General features: G+C 36.5%; 1 pseudogene; it reads left to right on the forward strand.

The window, feature by feature from the left end:
* Nucleotides 1-2,424: 2,424 nt before the first annotated feature.
* Nucleotides 2,425-4,174, forward strand: LOC122686683 (annotated as a pseudogene).
* Nucleotides 4,175-9,154: the final 4,980 nt, after the last annotated feature.

The following is a 9,154-nucleotide window of genomic DNA, read 5'->3' on the forward strand; positions in this document are numbered from 1 at the left end:
ATGCCAAAATTCATTAGAATTATTTGGCAGTTTGCTAGTGTTTCTCCATTTTAAAATATGTAACTTTCTTAGATTGACTTTAACTTTTAACGTAACATTTTATTTATCTTTGTTGTTTTTTCCTATCCTGGTTCCTTTCTTATTTTCGTTGTTTTTCTGAAAATAAAACAAATTAAACGTAAGCCATATAGGCTCGCATATTTTTATACTTAAATTTTTCATCATTTGTATGATACAACAGATTCTTTAGATATATCTCTTCTATAGGAATGAGCACAGAATACACCTTTTTAAAATATTCATGAACCCACTGTTTCTTAGGTTACTGTTCTTTCATAGAAATTAGTTTGTCATTAGTTATGCAAAATATTCCCTGAAAACTTTCAGAAGCTCATAGTTTTCGAAGTTCTGCGCCTCAAACTATCTTTGTTTCTTTGTGTTTTGTTTTTCTCTTTTATTGGTTCTCAGTTTCCTTGTATCTACAACAGATGATAAAATGATAAATTATATTATAGACAAAAAATGAATTTTTAAGTTTTTTAATAAAGACTGATCAACAGTTTAAACTTCAGACAAATATGACTATGTTCTTCAACATCTGCAGAAAATGTCAGGAAATTCAAAGTTTGTAAACACTTTTCCACATGGCATATTCAAAAATTCACAAACACATATGATCATTACTTTTCTACATATTAAATAACATTGGCAGTAGAAAGTAAAAAAAAAATTGGTAGCTATTGAAATCTAATATAGAGGTTCCCAGGTGGTGCCATGCTAAAGAATCTACCCACCAATACAAGAGACACAAGACACGGGTTCAATCCCTGGGTTTGGGAAGATCCCCTGGAGTAGGAAATGGCAAACCACTCTGGTATTCTTGCCTGGAAAATCCCATGGACAGAAGAACCTGGCAGTGCACAGTTCAGGGGGTCACAGTTACAAAGGGTCACGATCGCAAGGAGACATGACTAAGTGAGCACAAGCACAATGAAGTCTGTAACAAGTACCAGGCCAGGTAGATAAGTAATAGATTTTGCCCTGAATTTGTTTTGCTCAACAGTATGATTTGATTTCTGAACAACTGACTGAAATATTGTATATATATATCAAAATTTAGCCATACACTGTCTCAAAATTTATCCTATTCCAGAAGAGCCTTTCTTCAGGAGAGCCTTTGTGCCACCAAACCCTGTTTTGCCCATGTTTTTGTTGCATCATTTATCCATTTAAACCTGGTTTTCCTTAAAAGCCAGTTTTTGTTTTCTGTTTAAGATGCCCCCCAAATTTAACCTATTTGCTAAATGATTTTAAATGAAGGAAATTATTTGAAAATTATGTAATATTTTAATATTCTGCTATTGCTTCAAAAAACCACTCTGCTTTCACATGCTATTATACTTTATTTCTTTATATAGATAAATAACAGCCTAAAGGCAGGCCCAGTCTTAGCACTAGCAAGAAAGTTGGGTATAAATGGCGGCCCACATACCATATGTCCAGATACTTAAAAGTTAAAATCCAGTTAACAGATTGTGAAATAAAGTATATTCTATCCTTCTGCCTTGACAAATATATCTTCATAAAGTCCTGGAAAGTCAGGATTGAATTTGGAAATATTGGACTTCTTATAGTTCCATAATAAAGTATGATATTATGTAGAGAGCCAGCCTGCCTGCAGTCCACATTCTGTTCCCACCCATGGCTCCCTTCTGCACTGTAAGAAGATCAGAACATATGCAGGTGAACCAGTTTCCTATGAGACCAAGTTTTGTTCATATACCCTGAAAACAAATTGAGTTGGCCACTATGTCTGTGGACAGACCTGGGATAAATGTCCAGGCAAACTCAGGTATTGGTCTTAGAATCATGTGAATTTAGAATTTCACTCTCAAGTATCCCATGCATGACCTCCAAAAGTAGAGGCACTGGCTCTAAGTGGAAACTTTCCCTTGGCTGATGTGGAGTGGTATGTGTGGAAATGGAATCTAGTAGGCTGCAAAACATGGGACTGATGCAGATGACCTTTCTCCATGCTGAAAAGATAGTGGTACATTGACAAAATTCTTGTCTCCAAGTGCACTAGTGAAAATCCCAGATGCAATGAAACAGAAACGCTCACAGACTGATTTAAGGTGATTAGAACATATTACATCTCAAACTAAATTGAAGCTCACAAAGAGAAGCAAGAAGAAAGATACTAGGGGGATAAACACACTTAGGGAAAGGTACTTATTGGTGGAAGAATCATACTATCTGGATCCTGAGATATGCAATGGTCATATTCCTTCTCAGTGTCTCTCTCTTCCCCTCTTTCTTTTGGCCTCTCCTTTACTTTCTCCTCGTCAACAGCTTCTCCAAATATGGCCTGGGTATAAGAATGAGAATCAAAATTTGAACAAATGGATTCCAACAGATGGAACCATGGCTGGGCCAGTGACACCCACATCTTTTACTACAATGATGCACAAAAATAGGTAAAATATGCTTTACCAACATCTGTAGCTTGCCAAATTTTTGAGCTGAGCTGGTGGCCAAAATAGAACTGTACTAAGTGTAATCAAACTCATGTCCATTGAGTCAGTGATGCCATTCAACCATCTCATCCTCTGTCATTCCCTTCTCCTCCCACCTTCAATCTGTCCCAGTATCAGGGTCTTTTCCAAGGAGTCAATTCTTTGCATCAGGTGGCCAAAGTATTGGAGTTTCAGCTTCAGCACCAGTCCTTCCAATGAATATTCAGGACTGATTTCCTTTAGGATGGACTGGTTGGATCTTCTTGGAGTCCAAGGGACTCTCAAGAGTCTTCTCCAACACCACAGTTCAAATGCATCAATTCTTCAGCACTCAGCTTTCTTTATGGCCCAACTCTCACATCCATACATGACTACTGGAAAAACCATAGTTTTGACTAGACGGACCTTTGCTGGCAAAGTAATGTCTCGGCTTTTTAATAAGCTGTCTAGGTTGGTCATAACTTTTCTTCCAAGGAGCAAGTGTCTTTTAATTTCATGGCTGCAATCACCATCTGCAGTGATTTGGGAGCCCCCCAAAATAAAGTCTGTCACTGTTTCCATTGTTTCCCCATCTATTTGCCATGAAGGGATGGGACCAGATGCCATGAACTTGGTTTTCTGAATGTTGAGTTTTAAGTGACATTTTTCACTCTCTTCTTTCACCTTCATCAAGAGGCTCTTTATAGTTCTTCTTTGCTTTCTGCCATAAGGGTGGTACCATCTGCATATCTGAGGTTATTGATATTTCTCCTGGCAATCTTGAAGCTTAAAGAAAGAAAATGTCCATCCTCCTCCTATTGCCCCACCACCAGTTGAAATCCCTGATCATTTTATAATGCCACCAGACAAGCACCACATGAGCCATATTCTATCAAAGCAACACAGCAACACATCAGGATGCCAGCATCTCCTTGCAACATTTGCCCCACGAGCACTATAATCAGCCACACAAGGATATTCATGCTCCTCCAGCAGAACTGTTCCACCTCTACCTTGTTCAGTCAGGAAACTTTTCCTAATTGAACAAGGATTTAATATTCAACAAAATATTCAACAGCAACTTAATAATCCCCTGATTCAGGATGACTCAAATTCAGGTGCTAAAGAACTATCACCTCCTACCCTAGCATCTGCTCACCATCATCCTGAATATCAGGGTCAACCAATGGTCTCACACCCTTATCATATTATGTCTCCACAGCAACAATATGTACCACCCCGACCTCCTCCACCGCCAATAAACCATTCAGTGCCACAGCCTCCCCAGGCCACAGGTACTCCTCACTTGATGTATAGCTGAGTTCCACCTCCACCTATTACCTCTGCTCCACCACCAATTACCCCTCCCCTGGGCATATCATTGCCCAGATGCCATCTTATATGAATCATCCTCCAAGACCTCCCCCACCTCAACATGGAGGTCGTCCTATAACTGTACATCCTCCTCACCGTTATAACCCTCACTCTTCACCCCAGTTCACTGAAGATCAAGGAACTCTGAGCCTTCCATTTATACAACCACAAGGAATGAGCCCTGGTATGTAGCCTGCACCAAGAAGGCCACCTCCTCCTCCACAAATGCAGGGTCCTCCTTCTCAAGCCCCACTTCCTGAACCACATCATCCCTATCAGACAGATAGAGGCCATATTATCAATAATAATAGTATTCTGAACTGAAGGTATGATGAGGAAACAAAACTTATGAATAGTTAATCTTTTAATTAAGCCTTGACTGGGGAAGAACACCTCTTACTGCGGTGGCTAAAACATTTAGGGTCTTGTCTCTTGAAATGGTTTTAAATCTTGACTTAGGGTTGATATCAAGTATTACACTGCAATGCGGATACGTAACTCAGTTGAGGACAGCTATATTTTAACATCTTTGTTCCTCTGCTGTGGTAAATTGACCCACAGGTGACCATGTGTAAAAATTTTGAAAAAAAAGTTTTCATTGTTCTCCTTTCAAAGGCAAACTCAATGTTTAATTTTTCTTTTGAAACATTATGTTAATTTGTGTAAAAAGATTAAATTTCAGTATGGCTGTAAATGGCTATTTTTATGTGAATTTAAGTGCAGTCACGTATTATTTATTAAGCCATGTGTTTTGCCACTAATTTCTCAGAGATACAGTAAAATCCTAAAAGTAAAAATATAAAAAGAAAACAAACAAAATAAAGCATCCTATAAGTGCATCTATATATTGTGGGCAAATTAGATTACTTATTATCTCTGTTTAATTTTTCTTATTACTCTTGTCATTTTTTATGCTGTTTCTATCAAAATTGAGCATTTCCAAATAGTACACAATCTCACATCATGTCTTAGGGTTTCCACCTCCTTTTTAAAGTAAAAACTGTTTTTCAAATGGGTTTTAATGATAAAATCCTTCATTTTTTATATGACATTTTAAAATGTTTTATATCAGGCATCACAAATTATGACGGAATAGAATTAAAAATGATACAAAATTATAGAATGTTTTCCCTTACTTTTCATCTGCCGATCCCTTGCATTACTATACCTCTCTCTCTTTTTGATCTGAAAGTCTCTTTTCATAACAAAACACAAACTACACTAAGTCAGACAACGAAACACAGATATTCATCAACATACTTGACTTTTTTTTTTTTCCAGTTATTTGAAATGCTCTATTGGGGAAGTATAAATTAAAAAAAACAAAGTAGAGGAAGATATCAAGCTCAGCTCTGTCACTATGCATTAGCAAAGGTCAAATTTCCACATATGAGATATTTTAAAGCAAAGAATCAAGGTAGATTTTTAATGAAATTGTTTAATATTCCTTTTATCAATCAAAAGGAATGAAGATAATTTTATCTTTAGTTCATCAGTGATAAGTACTCCCACACACTTCCACAGTTGTAATATAATTCATGACATGCTTTTATTCTAAATACTTGTCAGAGTCTATTAAACATCATTTCTTTCAACTTTACTTTTCAACTAGACATGAACAAATAACTTTTGAATATTTAGCAGTTTCTATTTTCCAAAAGATCCTCGTTAATCCATGTTTAGCTAAAGCTCTTCATGCAATGAATGTCTGTTATTCAGAACTATACGCCCAGCAACAGAATGCTCCATTAATTTCTTGTATTTTTTTCTTCAATAAGCAAATTTTAGCAAAGTTCGTAGCGTTCTAAAATTCTTTAAAATAAAATCTTAAACAATTCATTGTTCACAATAATTTTCATGAGTTATTTTTCACTTACTTTCTTATCTGTATTAATTTATACTTAGATAAGGGCTTCCCTGGTGGCTCAGTTGCTTAGAATGTGCCTGCAGTGCAGGAGATCTAGGTTTGATCTTTGGGTTGGGAGATCCCCTGGAGAAGGAAATGGCAACCCACTCCAGTATTCTGGCCTGGAAATTACATGGACAGAGGAGTCTGGAGGGCTACAGTCCTTGGGATTACAAGTGTCAGACACAACAGAGTGATTTAACATATCTAGATACACTCACATGCAAATAAGATATTATTTATTTTTCAGTATGGTAGAAAAATGACAATATCAAAATCATTAGTATAATTAGAATCAGTTCAGTACTGGATGTTATTGTACTCTATTTTGTTTCTTTTCTTTTGATATTTTTGAAGTAGACAATAACTAAATCTACCCCACATTTCATAGTACATCATTGTCTTTGGTCTGTGAAAGCCTAATCTTTGCTTTGTTGGAGAAGTATGTGTCAGTGGTACTGGGGATAATGTTGGGAACAAAACCTTCATATTCCCTGGCCACACTCTAATGGTGGAGGCAGAAGAATGAAGATAGGTTTTTAATCTGTGTCAGTAATAAGTGCTACAGAGAAAAATAAACAAGATAGGTGATAAAAAATGCTGGAATAGGGCAAAAGTGGACTGTTGTCTGAAAATGATTCCCTGATAAATTAATACATGTAAGAAGAGTGGACAACTCATGAGGATATAAGCATTAAAAATAAGTAATAATAATAATATCAATAGTTTTAAAAAGGAGAAACTGATGTCTAGGAATGATTCCAGTGCAGCTGATGCATTAATGATAGAGTGTTAGAAGATGAAACCATAGAAATGTGGGTGGGAAAATCATATTGAAATATTAGACCAGTTAAGTACTTTGGCTTTCTCTCTCTTTGAAATGGGAAAGCTTGCATGCATTCAAGCAGAGAAGAGACATGAACTGACCTTAGTCTTTCAGTAGATTATTGTGGTTGCATTGCGAAAAACAGACTAAAGGGAGGGAAGGACAGAAACAAGGACACCATTTGGATGCATTTACTAAATTCCAGGTGTTGTATTGTGAAATCTGAACCAGGATTATAGGAATAGAGGAGAAGTTTGGGAGTTATTAAATACATGGATCCTGGCCTCAGAGGACCTGGGTTCTAAACCCAATTTATAAACACAGAGTTAATATATTGTAAAAGTTACAGTCTCTCCTAGTTTCAGGATCCTCATCTATAAATTAAGTTTATATATATAAAAATAAGTTATAGATGTAAAGTATAATACTCAATAGAATTAAGGTAAATAATGTATTACATTTTTTAATAGTCGATATGGATAGGAGACAGGATGGAAAGAATGAGAAAATGAACTATGGTGGATATACTCAAAAGCACTGATTTGTACACTTTTAAATGAATGAATTTTACAGCATGTGAATTATGACTTGATAATAAAATAATAGAAAATAAATGATAATGGTTTTATGAATATATATATTTATATATACAGATCTTTTAGAATCATATTCATGTTTCACATATTGAAAAAAAAAAACCAAAAAGGAAAAGAAAACTAAAAATTGAACTCAAATAGAAGTAAATGAATCATTCAATTATAAGTAAATAACATAACCATAACACATATAAACAGAAAGAGAGACAAACTTAATTAAGTATGGAATAGATCATTCTGATCATCTATGTGAAGCTGAAGCCAGAAAGAACAGTATGCAATTATTGTACTTCCATTAGTACATCTGTTACTCATAACTTGATTTAAGAATTGAAATTATTTTACGTATATTCTGCTGCTGCTGCTAAGTCGCTTCAGTCGTGTCCGACTCTGTGCGACCCCATTGACGGCAGCCCACCAGGCTCTGCCGTCTCTGGGATTCTCCAGGCAAGAACACTGGAGTGGGCTGCCATTTCCTTCTCCATTATGTATATTCTAGGGTTTAGCAAATAAGTAAATATATTGTTTCTAAATATTTATCAAATACATTAGAGATATCAGCATGAACTCCTGTTTATACAGCTTTATATATAAAGACAGACAGCCCATGGGGTCACAGAGTCAGACACAACTTAGCCACTGAACAACAATAGAGTGAAAGAGAGGTAGATTTCCGGATGTATGTTAAGAAGATTTTTAAATTAAGTAATAAATATTATTTTATATACACCATTATAATAAAAATATAGTATAATGAGAATATACTCACTAGAGGGGTAGCTCAAATGGTACAGAATCTGCCTGAAATGCAGGAGACCTGGGTTCAATCCCTGCATTGGGAAGATTCCCTGGAGAAGGATATGGCAACCACTCCAGTATTCTTGCCTGGAGAATTCCATATACAGAGGAGCCTGGTGGACCCCAGTCCGTGGGGATGCAATGAGTCGGACACGACTAAGCAACTAACATTCTCACACTTTCATAGCAAATATGAAGTAGATGTTATCTTTATATACAATTTGCAACATCAATAAATTATTATTTTGATGGCCAACAAACATGAAAAAATGTTCAACATCACTCATTATTAGAGAAATATATATCAAAACTACAGTGAGGCATCACCTCACACCAGTCAGAATGGCCATCAAAAGATCTACAAACAATAAATACTGGAGATGATGTGGAGAAAAGAGAACAGTTTTACGCAGTTACTGGAAATGTTAATTGATACAACCACTATGGAATACAATATGGAGATTTCTTTAAAATCTAGGAATAAAACCAGCAATTCCACTACTGGGCATATACCCTGCATGCGTTGAGTGCTAAGTCACTTCAGTCATGTCCAACTCTGTGTGACTCTATGGACTGTAGCCCACCAGGCTTCTCTGTGCTTGGGATTCTCCAGGCAAGAATCCTGGAGTGGATTGCTGTGCCCTCTTCCAGGGGATCTTCCCGGCCCAGGGATCAAATACGAGTCTCTTGTATCTCCTGCATTGGCAAGCAGGTTCTTTACCACCAGCATTACCTGGAAAGCCCATATGCCCTGAGAAAACCATAAATCAAAAAGACACATACACCCCAATGTTCATGGCATCACTATTCACAATAAATAGGACATAGGAGCAACCTAGATGTCCACTGACAGATGAGTGGATAAAGAAGTGTGGTACATTTATACAATGGAATATTACTCAGCCATAAAAAGGAGTGGGTTGGGGTCAGTTCTACTGAGGTGGATGAACCTAGAGCCTGTTATACAGAGTGAAGTAAGTCACAAAGAGAAAAAATATATCGTATAATAACACACATACATGTATATGGAATGTAGAAAAATGACACTGATGAGTCTATCTGCAGGGCAGAAATAGAGAAACAGACACAGAGAGCAGACTTGTGGACACAGTGGGAGGAGAGGGTGGGGTGAATGGAGAGAGTAGCCCTGAAAAATGTC

Source organism: Cervus elaphus, chromosome 30, assembly GCF_910594005.1.
Source record: "Cervus elaphus chromosome 30, mCerEla1.1, whole genome shotgun sequence".
NCBI classification, from domain to species: Eukaryota; Metazoa; Chordata; class Mammalia; order Artiodactyla; family Cervidae; genus Cervus; species Cervus elaphus.